This window comes from Nomascus leucogenys, chromosome 5, assembly GCF_006542625.1.
Source record: "Nomascus leucogenys isolate Asia chromosome 5, Asia_NLE_v1, whole genome shotgun sequence".
NCBI classification, from domain to species: Eukaryota; Metazoa; Chordata; class Mammalia; order Primates; family Hylobatidae; genus Nomascus; species Nomascus leucogenys.
The window spans coordinates 64,572,730-64,590,508 of NC_044385.1; the positions used below are offsets into that span (position 1 = coordinate 64,572,730).

General features: G+C 37.8%; 1 non-coding gene across 1 annotated transcript; it reads left to right on the plus strand.

The window, feature by feature from the left end:
* Positions 1 to 17,078: 17,078 nt before the first annotated feature.
* LOC115835240 lies at positions 17,079 to 17,185 on the plus strand. Its single transcript, XR_004030233.1, has one exon. It is a non-coding gene; the product is annotated as a U6 spliceosomal RNA (small nuclear RNA).
* Positions 17,186 to 17,779: the final 594 nt, after the last annotated feature.

A 17,779-nucleotide genomic window follows, 5' to 3' on the forward strand; every position in this document is an offset into this window, starting at 1 on the left:
GCTTTTAACCACTCATGTTATTAGATTGGGGCCACCTAGATAATTCAGGAAAATCTTCCCTTCTCCAAGTCCTTTACCATAATTACATCAGCAAAGTATCTTTTGTGATATAAGGTCACCTATTCACAAATTTTGGAGATTAATACTTAAGCATCTTTGGGGCCATTATCTGCCTGCAGCATGAGTATTTTATGGTTTATCAGCTTCAGATATTGTCTTTTGACTGCCCACTAGGAAAGATGAAGACTCAGCTCATTGGTACTACCTATACTCCTCGCTCCACTTCCTATTTTTGGATATTCATATTTTTAAAAATTCTTCCATTAGTCAACTTGGTAACTTCAAGCAAAATATATATACCTCTTGTTTTTCTTTTTCTCTGTACTTTAGACAATACCCTTTAATTACCCACTATGTAAAATGAATTTTATTCTTTATTCCAAAATCCTTAAACCTTCTGTCAAATTAACCTTCCATAAACATATTAAGTCTTCTCTGTACCACATATCTTACATATTATGATTGCAAATATCATTCATGGGAAGTTTAAGTAGAAGATTAGAGTCACATTTTTTTTTTTCTCCATGGGGCCAATGTCCCTCTTTCTTCTCAAAAGAGAGAATGCTATTGATGTCTAGATCTTCTTTGCTTACATCGATTGAACAAAATTTCAATGATATAAAATAATCTCACATTTACAAAGGTATTGTTTTTATCTGAAATCCATTAAATTCAGTTAATTAAAGTTGCCTTTCTAGCCCCACACATAAGGTCTTTGTATCTTTGAAGTTCTATTCGAAGTAGTTTTCTTGACTTTTGATACTTTAAACAGTCACATTTTAATTTCAGTAGATCATTTATTGATCTCTAACTATAATTTTATACAGCACTCTGCTTTTTTTATTAATGCAATGCTAAATATTCTCTCCATATAATTTTTCTTCAATGCTATAAAGGTTCAAAATTGGTTACAGGTATAGCAATATATAAGACGAAAAGGGGCAGTGCAAATACAAATTTCTATAATGTGTGCTGAGCTTCTTTTTTATGCATGTCTCTCTGTTTTCCTTCCTAATTAGAAGAGAGGCAGAGATATCCTGTAAGAAAAAATAGTAACTTAATATAGAAGCTACTTTATTATTATTATTATTATTATTCAGATTTATTATTGCCTTCTAGCACATTTTCTTTTATCTACGGGATATATTTCATATTAATTTAAATCATAGCTTCCATTTGTATAAGGAGAATTGAATAATTTAATTATATTAAAATTATTTTAATATTCTTATTATATGCATGTATGTATTTATAAATAGCTGTATATGTATTTGCATATTTTGAAAATTACTCTTGAGAAATTTTATATGTAAGTTTTCTAAAAATGCCAGTATTCTTGCTCCAAATGGCATAAACAATTGGGGAGAAATTAATCATAGGGAATAGTTCATATCACTCTTGCTTATGAATAATCAACTTAACAAACTAAAATTCATAATCATGAAAATAATTGTAAACTGTATCACTTCTTTATACATACCTGAGTTTTTGTGACCTTGTTATTAGGATTCATCTTATGTAAAGGGATTTCAAATACAAACTTAGTACTAGATAAGTTCAATGGTGATTGCAACGCTGTGAGAGGAACATAAATATACTGATAAAATGTCAACAGATATAAGCCCATAGGTACTTCTTAGTATACTTTAAAACATAAAACAATAAGAAAATAAGATTTGTTTCTATATATTTTTATATTCCCAATCAGAAAAGAAAATAACATTTAAAAACATTTCAAAAATATCTTAGTTTATTGAATTAACAAAGTTCCCTTTTGTGGAATTTTTTTAATGGTAATGAATTATAATAAGTAAAATAGGAAAATTATCCTTGAGATAATAAAAAAGATGATATTGAGCTAAGAAAAAAGTAAACAAAGCTAAAATTATCTCCATTCTAGAGTTTGAACAACACAGAAGTGAACAGAAATGCAGAAGGAAAATTTATTGGAATACAGAGAAAATATATAGCTGGCATAGCACGTAACATTTCCTAGATAAAACAAGAAAACTCTGGGAGTAAATGGCTGTTCTGTGGAAGATTAAGAAAAGGGGTATCTGTAAAAATAATCACTGCATTAGAGAAGATATTATAATCTACTGGAAAAAACCTATACTTCTTGAAACTTACCTCTAAGACATTTGTAATTCTTAATGAAAACTAAAGGGTATCACCAGCTTTTGAAAAAATAAGTAAATAGATGATTCGAGGCTTGGAGCCAAGATGGCCGAATAGGAACAGCTCCGGTCTCCAGCTCCCAGCCCGAGCGACACAGAAGACTGGTGATTTCTGCATTCCTGCTTGAGGTACCGGTTTCATCTCACTAGGGAGTGCCAAACAGTGGGTGCAGGACAGTCGGTGAAGCGCACCGTGCGCGAGCTGAAGCAGGGCGAGGCACTGCCTCACTCGGGAAGCGCAAGGGGTCAGGGAGTTCCCTTTCCTAGTCAAAGAAAGGGGTAACAGACGGCACCTGGAAAATCGGGTCAGTCCCACCCTCATACTGCGCTTTCCCAACGGGCCTGGAAAACGGCACGCTAGGAGATTGTGTCCCGCACCTGGCTCGGAGGGTCCTATGCCCACGGAGTCTCACTGATTGCTAGCACAGCAGTCTGAGATCAAGCTGCAAGGCGGCAGCGAGGCTGGGGGAGGGGCGCCCGCCATTGCCCAGGCTTGCTTAGGTAAACAAAGCAGCCAGGAAGCTCGAACTGGGTGGAGCCCACCACAGCTCAAGGAGGCCTGTCTGCCTCTGTAGGCTCCACCTCTGGGGGCAGGGCACAGACAAACAAAAAGTCAGCAGGAAATTCCAGAGACTTAAATGTCCCTGTCGGACTGACAGCTTTGAAGAGAGTAGTGGTTCTCCCAGCACGCAGCTGGAGATCTGAGAATGGACAGACTGCCTCCTAAAGTGGGTTCCTCACCCCTGAGCAGCCTAACTGGGAGGCACCCCCCCAGTAGGGACAGACTGACACCTCACTCAGCCAGGTACTCCTCTGAGACAAAACTTCCAGAGGAACTATCAGACAGCTGAATTTGTGGTCTCACGAAAATCTGCTGTTCTGCAGCCACCGCTGCTGACACCCAGCCAAACAGGGTCTGCAGTGGACCTCTAGTAAACTCCAACAGACCTGCAGCTGAAGGTCCTGTCTGGTAGAAGGAAAACTAACAAACAGAAAGGACATCCACACAAAAATCCCATCTGTACATCACCATCATCAAAGACCAAAAGTAGATAAAACCACAAAGATGGGGAAAAAACAGAGCAGAAAAACTGGAAACTCTAAAAAGCAGAGCACCTCTCCTCCTCCAAAGGAACGCAGTTCCTCACCAGCAATGGAACAAAGCTGGATGGAGGATGACTTTGAAGAGTTGAGAGAAGAAGGCGTCAGACGATCAAACTACTCTGAGCTACGGGAGGAAATTCAAAACAATAGCAAAGAAGTTAAAAACTTTGAAAAAAAATTAGAAGAATGGATAACTAGAATAACCAATGGAGAGAAGGGCTTAAAGGAGATGATGGAGCTGAAAGCCAAGTTTTGAGAACTACGTGAAGATTGCAGAAGCCTCAGTAGCAGATGCGATCAACTGGAAGAAAAGGTATCGCTGATGGAAGATGAAATGAATGAAATGAAGCGAGAAGGGAAGTTTAGAGAAAAAAGAATAAAAAGAAATGAACAAAGCCTCCAAGAAATTTGGGACTACGTGAAACGACCAAACCTATGTCTGATTGGTGTACCTGAAAATGACGGGGAGAATGGAACCAAGTTGGAAAACACTCTGCAAGATATTATCCAGGAGAACTTCCCCAATCTAGCAAGGCAGGCCAACATTCAGATTCAGGAAATACAGAGAACGCCACAAAGATACTCCTCGAGAAGAGCAACTCCAAGACACATAATTGTCAGATTCACCAAAGTTGAAATGAAGGAAAAAATGTTAAGGGCAGCCAGAGAGAAAGGTCGGGTTACCCACAAAGGGAAGCCCATCAGACTAACAGCTGATCTCTCAGCAGAAACTACAAGCCAGAAGAGAGTGGGGTCCGATATTCAACATTCTTAAAGAAAAGAATTTTCAACCCAGAATTTCCTATCCAGCCAAACTAAGCTTCATAAGTGAAGGAGAAATAAAATACTTTACAGACAAGCAAACGCTGAGTGATTTTGTCACCACCAGGCCTGCCCTAAAAGAGCTCCTGAAGGAAGCACTAAACATGGAAAGGAACAACCGGTACCAGCCCCTGCAAATACATGCCAAATTGTAAAGACCATCAAGGCTAGGAGGAAACTGCATCAACTAATGAGCAAAATAACCAACTAACATCATAATGACAGGATCAGATTCACACATAACAATATTAACGTTAAATGTAAATGGGCTAAATGCTCCAATTAAAAGACACAGACTGGCAAACTGGATAAGGAGTCAGGACCCATCAGTGTGCTGTATTCAGGAAACCCATCTCACGTGCAGAGACACACATAGACTCAAAATAAAGGGATGGAGGAAGATCTATCAAGCAAATGGAAAACAAAAAAAGGCAGGGGTTGCAATCCTAGTCTCTGATAAAATAATAGACTTTAAACCAACAAAGATCAAAAGAGACAAAGAAGGCCATTACATAATGGTAAAGGGATCAATTCAACAAGAAGAGCTAACTATCCTAAATATATATGCACCCAACACAGGAGCACCCAGATTCATAAAGCAAGTCCTCAGTGACCTACAAAGGGACTTAAACTCCCACACAATAATAATGGGAGATTTTAACACCCCACTGTCAACATTAGACAGATCAACGAGACAGAAAGTTAACAAGGATATCCAGGAATGGAACTCAGCTCTAAACAAAGTGGACCTAATAGACATCTGCAGAACTCTCCATCCCAAATCAACAGAATATACATTTTTTTCAGCACCACACCACACCTATTCCAAAATTGACCACATAGTTGGAAGTAAAGCTCTCCTCAGCAAATGTAAAAGAACAGAAATTATAACAAACTGTCTCTCAGACCACAGTGCAATCAAACTAGAACTCAGGATTAAAAAACTCACTCAAAACCGCTCAACTACATGGAAACTGAACAACCTGCTCCTGAATGACTATTGGGTACATAATGAAATGAAGGCAGAAATAAAGATGTTTTTTGAAACCAACGAGAACAAAGACACAACATACCAGAATCTCTGGGACACATTCAAAGCAATGTGTAGAGGGAAATTTATAGCACTAAATGCCCACAAGAGAAAGCAGGAAAGATCCAAAATTGACACCCTAACATCACAATTAAAAGAACTAGAAAAGCAAGAGCAAACACATTCAAAATCTAGCAGAAGGCTAGAAATAACTAAAATCAGAGCAGAACTGAAGGAAATAGAGACACAAAAAACCCTTCAAAAAATTAATGAATCCAGGAGCTGGTTTTTTGAGAAGATCAACAAAATTGATAGACCGCTAGCAAGACTAATAAAGAAGAAAAGAGAGAAGAATCAAATAGATGCAATAAAAAATGAAAAGGGGTATCACCACCGATCCCACAGAAATACAATCTACCATCAGAGAATACTACAAACACCTCTATGCAAATAAACTAGAAAATTTAGAAGAGATGGATAAATTCCTCGACAAATACATCCTCCCAAGACTAAATCAGGAAGAAGTTGAATCTCTGAATAGACCAATAACAGGCTCTGAAATTGTGGCAATAATCAATAGCTTACCAACCAAAAAGAGTCCAGGACCTGATGGATTCACAGCTGAATTCTACCAGAGGTACAAGGAGGAACTGGTACCATTCCTTCTGAAACTATTCCAATCCATAGAAAAAGAGGGAATCCTCCCTAACACATTTTATGAAGCCAGCATCATCCTGATACCAAAGCCAGGCAGAGACACAACCAAAAAAGAGAATTTTAGACCAATATCCTTGATGAACATTGATGCAAAAATCCTCAATAAAATACTGGCAAACCGAATCCAGCAGCACATCAAAAAGCTTATACACCACGATCAAGTGGGCTTCATCCCTGGGATGCAAGGCTGGTTCAACATACGCAAATCAATAAATGTAATCCAGCATATAAACAGAACCAAAGACAAAAACCACATGATTATCTCAATAGATGCAGAAAAGGCCTTTGACAAAATTCAACAACCCTTCATGCTAAAAACTCTCAATAAATTAGGGATTGATGGGACGTATCTCAAAATAATAAGAGCTATCTATGACAAACCCACAGCCAATATCATACTGAATGGGCAAAAACTGGAAGCATTCCCTCTGAAAACTGGCACAAGACAGGGATGCCCTCTCTCACCACTCCTATTCAACATAGTGCTGGAAGTTCTGGCCAGAGCAATCAGGCAGGAGAAGGAAATAAAGGGTATTCAATTAGGAAAAGAGGAAGTCAAACTGTCCCTGTTTGCAGATGACATGATTGTATATCTAGAAAATCCCATTGTCTCAGCTCAAAATCTCCTTAAGCTGATTAGCAACTTCAGCAAAGTCTCAGGATACAAAATCAATGTACAAAAATCACAAGCATTCTTGTATACCAATCACAGACAAACAGAGAGCCAAATCATGAGTGAACTCCCATTCACAATTGCTTCAAAGAGAATAAAATACCTAGGAATCCAACTTACAAGGGATGTGAAGGACCTCTTCAAGGAGAACTACAAACCACTGCCCAATGAAATAAAAGAGGATACAAACAAATGGAAGAATATTCCATGCTCATGGGTTGGAAGAATCAATATCGTGAAAATGGCCATACTGCTCAAAGTAATTTATAGATTCAATGCCATCCCCATCAAGCTACCAATGACTTTCTTCACAGAATTGGAAAAAACTACTTTAAAGTTCATATGGAACCAAAAAAGAGCCTGCATCACCAAGTCAATCCTAAGCCAAAAGAACAAAGCTGGAGGCATCACGCTACCTGACTTCAAACTATACTACAAGGCTACAGCAACCAAAACAGCATGGTACTGGTACCACAACAGAGATATAGATCAATGGAACAGAACAGAGCCCTCAGAAACGATGCTGCATATCTACAACTATCTGATCTTTGACAAACCTGACAAAAACAAGAAATGGGGAAAGGATTCCCTATTTAATAAATGGTGCTGGGAAAACTAGCTAGCCATATGTAGAAAGCTGAAACTGGATCCCTTCCTTACACCTTATACAAAAATTAATTCAAGATGGATTAAAGACTTAAATGTTAGACCTAAAACCATTAAAATCCTACAAGAAAACCTAGGCAATACCATTCAGGATATAGGCGTGGGCAAGGACTTCATGTCTAAAACACCAAAAGCAATGGCAACAAAAGCCAAAATTGACAAATGGGATCTAATTAAACTAAAGAGCTTCTGCACAGCAAAAGAAACTACCATCAGAGTGAACAGGCAACCTACAGAATGGGAGAAAATTTTTGCAACCTACTCATCTGACAAAGGGCTAATATCCAGAATCTACAATGAACTCAAACAAATTTACAAGAAAAAAACAAACAACCCCATCAAAAGGTGGGCAAAGGACATGAACAGACACTTCTCAAAAGAAGACATTTATGCAGCCAAAAAACACATGAAGAAATGCTCGTCATCACTGGCCATCAGAGAAATGCAAATCAAAACCACAGTGAGATACCATCTCACACCAGTTAGAATGGCCATCATTGAAAAATCAGGAAAGAACAGGTGCTGGAGAGGATGTGGAGAAATAGGAACACTTTTACACTGTTGGTGGGACTGTAAACTAGTTCAACCATTGTGGAAGTCAGTGTGGCAATTCCTCAGGGATCTAGAACTAGAAATACCATTTGACCCAGCCATCCCATTACTGGGTATATACCCAAAGGACTATAAATCATGCTGCTATAAAGACACATGCACACGTATGTTTATTGTGGCACTATTCACAATAGCAAAGAGTTGGAACCAACCCAAATGTCCAACAACGATAGACTGGATTAAGAAAATGTGGCACATATACACCATGGAATACTATGCAGCCATAAAAAATGATGAGTTCGTGTCCTTTGTAGGGACATGGATGAAACTGGAAAACATCATTCTCAGTAAACTATCGCAAGGACAAAAAACCAAACACCGCATGTTCTCACTCACAGGTGGGAATTGAACAATGAGAACTCATGGACACAGGAAGGGGAACATCACATTCCGGGGACTGTTGTGGGGTGGGGGGAGGGGGGAGGGACAGCATTAGGAGATATACCTAATGCTAAATGACGAGTTAATGGGTGCAGGAAATCAACATGGCACATGGATACATATGTAACAAACCTGCACATTGTGCACATGTACCCTAAAACCGAAAGTATAATAAAAAAAAAAGAAAAAATAAGTAAATAAAATAAAAACAATTTCTGATCTTAAAAATGTACGTATCTCTTTTTTTTTTTTTGAGATGGAGTCTCGCTCTGTCGCCCAGGCTGGAGTGCAGCCCAAAGTGCTGGGATTACAGGCGTGAGCCACCGTGCCTGGCCAAAAACGTATGTATCTTACATGTGTTTTTATTATGCCACTGAAATTAATGGATGATTTGACAGGGGGCCAGGACATGTGGGATAGGAGAAAGTTGTGGACATTGTTCATCCTTGTGTTATTCCCAAAACCGGTCATGTGAAATCCTAAAAGAGACAATGTTACCAAAGATATATAAAAAGTGGCACATGTAATATTGTCTTTCCATTTACAAATTGGCAACTAGGAATAACCAGTGAAAATAATATGTTGACTACAACTTTAAAAACAAAGCATTGTTTTGGCATATTACTTCACCATTTAGAGAGCCTTATTTCATTAAAACAAATAAGTTATACTCTGCCTATCACAAATTTTTATAGAATCATTTTCTGAAGAAACCAAACCACCTAAGATTAAAGATCACAGACTAATTTCCCAGACATACTTCCTAAAATTAAAACATTCATTAGCATCCTGATTGCCAGTGATATAATATTTAATGATAGAGCCAGCCTTTTGAGAGGTATTAATAAACATGAGCAAACAGGCAAGGGTCAATAGATATTAAAGAACTATTCCACATAAAAGAGAGACAGACATAAAGGAAGAAATAATCCAGTAAAAATAGTGAAAATGTAGTCAACAGAAAAAAGTCAGTGAAATCATATTATAATTAGAAATAAAAGGTATTATTTTCCAAAAATAACAGGCTATAAGTAAAGAAATAATTAGTAAATACTAAGAACTCTCGCTAGTTTAAAACTGCCAAAATAATATTTTAAGATTTAGAAAAGTCAAGTAAGAAAAATATTGGGAAATACAATAAAAAGATGAGGAAAATGGCAATAAGACAGACTGCCAAAGATAATAAATAAATATATATATGCATATATATACACATATATGACATAATCCATAAAGTTTAAAATCCAACCAATAGTAATCTGAGAATATAGAACACGATGATAGAAAATTTTCAAGGAAATAATTTATGAACGCTTTGTAGAACTAAAGGACATGAGTTCCCCATTTGAAAGAACACAAAAATGTAACACAATAGTAAAGTTCAAAACCTGTGGGTTATAGCAAAAGCAGTGCTAAGAAGGAAGTTTGCAGCATTAAGTGCCTACATCAAAAAAGAAGAAAGATCACAAATTAACAACCTAATGTCACACCTTAAGGAACTAGGAAAACAAGAACAAACCAAAGCCAAAATTAGCAGAAGAAAAGAAAGATCAGAGCAGAGCTAAATAAAATAGAAACCAAAAAGCAACAAAAAGGATTAACAAAAAGAAAAGCTGGTTCTCAGAAAGTGTTTAAAAAATGGATAAGCTATTATACCAGCTAGACTAACCAAGAAGAGAGAAGATTCAAATAGATACAGTTATGAAAACAGAGACATTACAACTAATATGACAGACATGCAAAAGATCATCAGAGAGTATTATGAGCAACTGTACATTCACAAACTAGAAAATCTAGGGGTAATGGACAAATTCCTGGAAACATACAACCTCTAAGATTGAACCAGGAAGAAATAAAACTCCTGAACAGACCAATAATGAGTAATGAGATTGAATCAGTAATAAAAAAAAAATCTAGCACCCAAAAGAGCCCACGACCAGTGAATTCATAGCTGAATTCTACCAAACATACAAAGAATTATACCAATCCTCCTGAAACTATTTCCTGTAAGAACTGGAACAAGACAAGGATGCCAGCTTTCATACTCCTATTCCACATATACTGGAGTCCTCACCAGAGCAATGAAGCAAGAGAAAAAAATAAATAAATAAAAGGCACCCAAACTGAAAAAGAGGAGGTCAAACTATCCCTGCTCATTGATAAAATCTTACATCTAGAAACCTTTAAAGACTCTACCAAAAACCTCTGAGATTTGATAAATGAATTCTGTAAAGATTCAGCATACAAAATTAACATACAAAAATCAGCAGTGTTTCTATATACAAACAATAACCTAGCTGGGGATCAAATAATGACAGCAATCTCATTTACAATAGCTTAAAAAATAAATAAAATACTAACCAAGGAAGTAAAAGATATCCATAAGGAGAGCTACAAAACACTGATGAAAGAAATCACAGATGACACAACAAATGGGAAAACATTTAACGCTCATGGATTAGAAGAATCAATTATCATTAAATGGCCATGCTGCCCAAAGCAATCTAGAGATTCAACACAATTTCTGCCAAAGTACAATGTCATTTTTCACAGAATTAGAAAAAACAATCCTAAAATTCACATGAGAATAATGAAACTGGACCCATACCTCTCACCATATACAAAAATTAATTAAAAATGGATTAAAGACCTAAATATAAAACCGTAATCTAGAATGATCCTAGAAGAAAACATAGAAAAACCTCTTCTGGACATTGACCTAGGCAAAGAATTCATGATCAAGTCCTCAACACCGAAAACAACAAAAATAAAAATGGACAAATGGGACTTATTGAAACTACAAAGCCTCTGCACAGCAAAATAAACAATAGAAAGAGTCAACAGACACCATGCAAAATGGGAGGAAATATTAACTATGCATCTGACAAAGGACTAACATCCAGAATCTGTAAGGAACTTAAATCAAGAAGAAAAAAACAAATAACCCCATTAAAAAGTGGGCAAAGGACATGAACAGAAACTTCTCAAAAAAAAGAGAAACATGCAGCCAACAAACATGAAACACATTTCAACATCACTAATTATCAGCGAAGTGCAAATTAAAACCACAATCAGATACTATCTTACACTAGTCAGAAAGGCTGTTATTAAAAACTTAAAAAACAACAGATGTTAGTGAGGCTGCGGAAAAAAGTGAACACTTATATACTGTTGATGGGAATATAAGTTAGTACAACATTTATGGAAATAGTGTGGAGATTTCCCAAAGAACTAAAAATTGCACTACCATTTGACCTAGCTATCCCACTACTGGGCATAAACCCAAAAAGAAAGAAATCATGACATCAGAAAGACACCTGCACATATTGGATAAAGAAAATGTGATACACACATACGCACATGTGCGTGCACACACACACACACACATGCACACCATGGAATAGTACTCATCCATGAAAAAGAATGAAATCATGTATTCTGCAGCAACATGGATGGAAGTGGAAGCCATTATCCTCAATGCAATCACTCAGAAGCAGAGTCAAATACTGCATGTTCTTACTTTTAAGTGGGAGGTAAACGATGGAGACACATGGACATACCCCGTGGAGTAGTAGACATTGGAGACTACAAAAGGTGGGATGGTGTGAGATGGTGAGGGTTGAAAACTTACCTATTGGCTACAATGCTCACTATTTGGATGACGGGTAACCGTTAAAGCCTAGACTTCACCACTATGCAACATATGCATGTAAGACATCTGCATTTGTAACCCTTAAATATATTTTTAGGTGTCTATATATAGTGATATATATATAATCACATATATAATCATATATATATGATGAGAGATTCACATGAAAGTTATCAGTATAAAATAATGGAACACCAGGAAAAAAGAGAAGTTTCTAAAAGCTTCAAAGAGGAAACACTGAGTAGCATATAATGGATGTAGAAGAAAAATAACAGATTTCTAAATACAAAAGCAGATAGAAGACAATAATCATAGTTTCAAAATTTTGAAGAAAAATTATTTGAATATAAAATTATATATTCAACCGAATTATATCATTCAAATGTGGGAGGAAAAATGGTATTTTCAGACATGAAAATTCTCAAAAAATTAACTCCTTTGAAGTTAATGATGGACTTAATCAGAGGTTTTTGTTAACATTGAAATGGTATTCACCAGTGGACTTATAAGAAGAAGGCCTTTGACATACCTGCCTAGAAAGCTTATCAAAAATACATAGAATTTATGAATTTATGGAGCATGGATGACAAAGAGTAGAAATTTATCATATAGGCATTTCGTATCTATGTAACTATTAAGAGTACAAAAATAAGGAGCATCAAACAAAAATGGCATTCTTTGGGAACAAGGTTTATATAAATGTCATTCAAAATGATCTAATAAACAGCATGAGGACTAATGTTAATTATATTATATTGTGTGCTGGAAATTTCCTAAGAGAGCAGATTTTAAGTAATTTTGCCACCAAAAAATGTAACCGTGTGGGATGATGGATATGATGGATATGTTAATTTGCTTGACTATAGAAATCATTTCACTATGTGTATGTATATCAAAACATCATGTTGGACATCTTAAACATACACAATAAAAATTTAAAAACTCACTTGTTAATTCAAAACGAAAAGGAATCCTAGGGAGGGAGAAAAGAACAATTTGGAAGATGTGTCTGACAGATCTCATCTTCTTGAAGAAGAAATGCTACATCTTTGCCTAATTTTTCTTGTATCATTTGAATCATTAGTGAACTTTGGTTTTGGTTAAGTTATATAACACAAGTAAGTCTGATTTTACATCTCAAATCTTTGTGGAAGGACAAAAATATCTGTAAATGCGTTACATATGTACTTTTTGGAAGTACAAAATGTCTAATAAAGTGTTACATATTTAACAACCCTCTAGCTGACAAAGACATTCTAAATTTTCAAGCATTGTTAGACGTCATGAACAAGAGAGATTTTCCATAAAGTTAACAAAGAGATCTATCAGAAAATGAATAATACTAAAGGCAAATAACAAACCTTGGAAGACATTCACATTAAATATAAAAATAGTATGAGCAGCTCACCCAAATCTACCAGACAAATACAAAAACTTAAAAAGCAAAGGTACTTTACTTACAGGTGAAGTATATGAACAGACAAGTTACATAAAAATATACAATTAAAAGCAAAGGCAGGAAATTTTCATCCTCATGAGCAATCAAAGTGAACACTGAAATAATGTATTTTTAATCACAGAGAAAGATATACAAATTCTTTTATTTTTAAAAAACACCATCATACTTTATCGCCCAGGCTGGAGTGCAGTAGCAGGATCATAGCTCACTACTAGGTTCAAGGGATACTCGCGCCCCAGCCTCCTGAGTAGCTGGGTCTAAGGATGTGCATCACCACATTCGACTTCCTTTTTTTTTTTTCATTTTTATTTAGAGAAAGGGTCTCACTATGCTACCCAGGTTGGTCTCGAATTTCTAGCTTCAAGGGACCCTCTAGCCTTAACCTCCCAAAGTGCTAGGATTATAGGTGTGAGCCGAAATTACCAGTCAAGATAGCCAATTTCTTTAAGTCAACATTAATAAGAGTTTACACCAGGGAGGGAGTAAAATGGTACAACCCTTTAGAAATGTTCTGTGACAACATTCATCTAGTACCTTTAACATGTATGCACTTTAGAAATAACAAAATCCATTTTGAGAATCTCTCCAAAAAATTCTAAATAAGAAAAAAAGTATTATACAAAAAATGTTCACTACCACAATATTTATATTAACAAGACAGTAAAAGGAAGAAACAACCTAAATGCTTATGATGATGTTTAGGTCACCTAGAAGAGACACTTACAGGATGAATTTTTTTTGCACTAGCTCTCAGGGTTAATTTAAATAATTAATAAGGAACCACAATATCCAAGTAAAACATTCTATTAAGATTAAACAGAGAGAGAATGAGTGCAGCAAAATGTTGAAATAGAAGGCCCTCCCTGCAAGGTCACCATTTAACAAGTATCTACACAAAAAAAGGAACTACATAAGAAACAAAAATCAAGTGAGCACTAACAGTACCTGGTTTCAACTTCATAACACTGAAAGAGGCTGAAGAAGTAGGTAAAACAGTCATGAATCACTGACATCACCCGTTCCAAATACCCCGGCAGTGGCAGTACGGTACTGCCCTGTTAGAGCAGAAAGTCAAACTGGACCAAACACAACTGACATCTACTCATGGAGGGAGTGTTTAGACCAGCCGTAGCCAGAAGTGAATCACTGATCCCAGTAGTCGGAAACTGAGTTCCCACAAGCCTCGCCACCTCAAAATAAAGTGCTGTGGAACCCTAGATAAAATTGAAAGGCAGTCTAGCCCACAGGGACAGCAATTCCTAGGTGAGTCCTAGTGGCCGAGCTGGGCCCAGAGCCAGTGTTCTGGGGAGGCACGTGACCTAATAAGACACCAGCTGGGGGAGCTAAGTAAGTGCTGGCATCACACATCCTCTAACTCAAGGCTGCAGAGCACACAGCTCCAAAGAGATCCCTCTCTTTTACACTTGAGGAGAAGAGAGGCAAAAGCGGGAAGGACTTTGTCTTTCCTTTTGGATAAGAGCTCAGCTGCAGCAGGATAGGGCACCAGTCAGGGTCCTGAGCTCCTTTGCCAGACCCTAGCTTTCAGATGACATTTCTAGAAACACCATGGGCCAGAAGTACACCCTCTGCCTTGAAGGGGAGAACTCAGTCCTGGCAGTATTCATCACCTGTTAAGAGCCTGTGGGTCCTGAATAATCAGCAGTGACACCCAAGTTCTACATCAATGGCCTTGGGTGAGACTCTGAGACTTGATGGCTTCAGGTGAGACTCAGCACATTAAGAGCTGTGGTGGATATAGGGTGAGAAAAGCAGAGGGAAAAGTAATGGGGACTTGGTCTTGCACCTTAGGTACCAGGTCAGCAACAGTGGGGGAGAGCACCCAGTGGGCTCTTGGGATTCCCAATTCCAGAACTTGGCTCTTGGGTGACATTTCTAGACATGTCCTGGGCCAGGGGGGAGCCCACTACTCTGAAGGCTGAGTCCCAGAACAGGCAGCATTCACCACAAGCTGACTGAAGAGCCCTTGTGCCTTAGGAAACAGCAGCAGTAGCCTGGCAGCACTTCCTGTGGGCCTGTGGTGGTAGTGGCCACGTGATGAGGCTCCTCTGCCTTTGGAATGGGGAAGAAAGAGTGGGAAGAACTGCATCTTGTGGTTTGTGTGCTAGCTCAGCTGCAGTACAACAGAACATCAGAGAAACATGTAAGGTTTTTGACTCTAGTCCCTAGCTCCAGGACAACACCTCTGGACCCACCCGGGGCTTGGGGGAATTTGCTGTCCTGAAGGAAAAGACACAAGACTGGTTGGTTTTGCCACCATCTGATTGTACAGCCCTAGGGCCTTGAGTGAACATAGGTGGTAGCCAGGGAGTGGCTCTAGGAGGCATTGGGTGAAACCGAGTGCTGTGCTTCAGGTCTGACACAGCACAGTCCTAGTGGTGGTGGCCACAGAAGTACTTGTATCACTCCACTTCCATCTCCATGTGTCTCAGAACAGAGAGAGAGACTCTGTTCATTTGGGAGAAAGTAATGAAAAGATCAAGTCTCTGCCTGATAATTCAGAGAATTCTTCTGGATCTTGTCCAAAATCATCAAGGTGGTCCCTCTCTGATTCTGCAAGAATCACAGTGTTATTGGGCAGATACAGCTTAGATCACAAAACCGAAGTCCTTTCAAATATCTGGAAAGCCTACCCAAGGAGGACACGTACAAACAATCTCAGAATGTGAACACTACAATAAGTACATCACTCTTGAATGCCCAGACACAGACAAACATCTACAAGTATCAGGACCACCCAGGAAAACAATGGCCTCATCAAATGAACTACATAAGACACAAGCGACTAATCCTGGAGAATCAGAAACATGTGACTGTTCAGAAAGAGGATTCAAAATAGTTGTTTTGAGGAAACTCAAAGACATTCAAGATAATAAAGAAAAGGAATTCACAATTCTATAGATAAGATTAACAAAGAGACTGAAATAATTTTTAAAAATCAAGCAGAAATTCTGGAGCTGAAAAATGCAATTTGCATACTGAAGAATGCATCAGAGTTCTAATGGTAGAATTGATCAAGCAGAATAAAGAACCAGTGAGCTCAAAGACAGTCTATTTAAAAATACAGTCAGAGGAGATAAAATAAAAAAATAAAAAAAATTAAGCATGCTTACAGAATCTGGAAAATAGCCTCAGAAGGACAAATCTAAGAGTTACTGCCCTTAAAGAGGCAATAGAGAGAGGTAGGGGTAGAAAGTTGCTTCGAAAGGATAATAACAAAGAACTTCCCAAATTTAGAGAAAGATATATAAATATCCAAGTTATGGAACACCAAGCAGATTTAACCCAAAGAAGACTACCTCAAGGGATTTAATAATCAAAATTCCAAGATCAAGGATAAAGAAAGAATCCTAAAAGCAGACAAAAGAGCAGAAACAAATAAGATACATAGGAGCTCCAACATGTCTAGCAGCAGATCTTTCAGTGAAAACCTTACAGGCCAGGTTAGAGTGGTATGAAATATTTAAAGTACAGAAGAAAAAAAAACTTTTAGCCTAGAATAGTATGTCTGGCAAAATTATCCTTCAAACATGAAGGAGAAATGAAGACTTTCTCAGACAAACAAAAGCTGAGAGATTTGATCAACACCGGAATTGTCCTACAAGGAATGCGTGGAGTACTTCAATCAGAAAGCAAATGGTGTTAATGGGCAATAAGAAGTCATCTGAAGGTACAAAACTCACTGGGAATAAGAAGTACACACATAAGTGCTCACCTCGGAGGCACATATTCTAAAATTGGAACGATACAGAGAAGATTAGCATGGCCCCTGCAAAAGGATGACACGCAAATTCATGAAGTGTTCCATACTTTTTTTTGGAACCAACCCAAATGCCCATCAATGATATACTGGATAAAGAAAATGTGGCACATATACACTATGGAATACTATGCAGCCATAAAAAAAGTTCATGTTCTTTGCAGTGACATGGATGAAGCTGGAAACCATCATCCTCAGCAAACTAACACAGGAACAGAAAACCAAACACTGCATGTTCTCACTCATTAGTGAGAGTTGAACAGTGAGAACACACGGACATAGGGAGGGGAACATCACACACCGGGGCCTGTCGGTGGGTGGGGGGAAAGGGGAGGGATAGCATTAGAACAAATACCTAATGCATGTGGGGCTTAAAACCTAGATGATGGGTTGATGGGTGCAGCAAACCACCATGGCACATGTATACCTATGTAACAAACCTGCACATTCTGCGCATGTATCCCAGAACTTAAAGTATGGTAAAATGAGTAGATAAAAAATTAAAAAAATAAGAACACAAAAAATTAGTCAGGCATGGTGGTGCATGCCTGTAGTCCCAGCTACTCGGAAGGCTGAGGCAGGAGAATCACTTGAACCCGGGAGGTTGAGGGTTGCAGGGCCAAGATCACACCACTGCACTCCAGCAAG